The 1,654-nt window shown below is 35.7% G+C and overlaps 1 non-coding gene across 1 annotated transcript; it reads left to right on the plus strand.

Moving 5' to 3' along the window:
* On the plus strand, positions 1-108 carry LOC130984839 (small nucleolar RNA R71). Its single transcript, XR_009088746.1, has one exon. It is a non-coding gene; the product is annotated as a small nucleolar RNA R71 (small nucleolar RNA).
* Positions 109-1,654: the final 1,546 nt, after the last annotated feature.

Genomic DNA, 1,654 nt, shown 5'->3' on the forward strand with positions numbered 1-1,654 from the left:
AAGCATGTCAGAAGGACATTTTCTGATCAATTGTTTGTATCTTTCCCAAGCTTCATAGAGGGATTCTCCATCCTTCTGTCTGAAGGTTTGGACTTCCACTCTAAGCTTACTCAATTTTTGAGGTGGAAAGAACTTTGCCAAGAAGGCATTGACTAGCTTTTCCCATGAGTCCAGGCTTTCTTTAGGTTGTGAGTCCAACCATGTCCTAGCTCTGTCTCTTACAGCAAAAGGGAATAGCATAAGTCTGTAGACCTCAGGGTTAACCCCATTAGTCTTGAAAGTGTCACAGATTTGCAAGAATTCAGCTAAGAACTGATGAGGATCTTCCAATGGAAGTCCATGGAACTTGCAATTCTGTTGCATTAGAGAAACTAATTGAGGCTTAAGCTCAAAGTTGTTTGCTCCAATGGCAGGGATAGAGATACTTCTCCCATAGAAGTCGGGAGTAGGTGCAGTAAAGTCACCCAGCACCTTCCTTGCATTGTTGTTGTTTTCGGCTGCCATGTCTTCTTCTTTGAAGATTTCTGTTAGGTCCTCTACAGAAATTTGTGCCTTAGCTTCTCTTAGCTTTCGCTTCAAGGTCCTTTCAAGTTCAGGGTCAGCTTCAACAAGAATGCTTTTGTCTTTGTTCCTGCTCATATGAAAGAGAAGAGAACAAGAAAATGTGGAATCCTCTATGTCACAGTATAGAGATTCCTTGAGGTGTCAGAGAAGAAGAAAAATAGAAGGAAGAAAGAGAAGAATTCGAACTTAGTCAGATAGAGTTCGAATTGTGCATTGAGGAGGAGTAGTGCTCCATGAATAGAAGGATGTGAGAAGAGGGGAAGAGCTTTTTCGAAAATTAAATTAAAAAGATTTTTTTAAAAAAAAATTTGAAAAACTTTAATTGATTTTCGAAAATCAAGAGTGGGAAAGAAATCAAGTAATTTTTGAAAAAGACTTTGAAATTAGAAATCAAAAAGATATGATTGAAAACTGTTTTGAAAAAGATGTGATTAAAAAGATATGATTGAGAAGATATGATTTGAAAACAATTTTAAAAAGATTTGATTTTAAAAATTAATAACTTGGCTATCAAGAAAAGATATGATTCAAACATTAAACCTTTCTCAACAGAAGAGGCAACATACTTGAAATGTTCAATCAAATCATTAATTGTTAGTAAGTATCTTTGAAAAAGGAAAGAAATTGATTTTGAAAACATTTGATTGAAAAGATATGATTTGAAAAAGATTTGATTTTGAAAAACTTTGAAAACTTGAAAAAAATTGATTTGAAAACAAAATCCTCCCCCTTGTGCCATCCTGGCGTTAAACGCCCAGAATGGTGCACATTCTAGCGTTTAACGCCCAATGCACTACCTTTTTGGGCGTTAAACGCCCAACCAGGCATCCTGGCTGGCGTTTAAACGCCAGTCTGTCCTTCTTCACTGGGCGTTTTGAACGCCCAGCTTTTTCTGTGTAATTCCTCTGCTGCATGTTCTGAATCTTCAGTTCCCTGTACTATTGACTTGAAAATAGAACCAAGATCAAATAAACAATGCATGCAAGACACCAAACTTAAAATTAGACACTAGACTCAAACAAGAAACATAAAATATTTTTGGTTTTTATGATTTTGAAATTTTTTTTGGATTTTTCGAAAATTATATGGA

This window comes from Arachis stenosperma, chromosome 5 (genome assembly GCF_014773155.1).
Source record: "Arachis stenosperma cultivar V10309 chromosome 5, arast.V10309.gnm1.PFL2, whole genome shotgun sequence".
Lineage (NCBI taxonomy): Eukaryota > Viridiplantae > Streptophyta > Magnoliopsida > Fabales > Fabaceae > Arachis > Arachis stenosperma.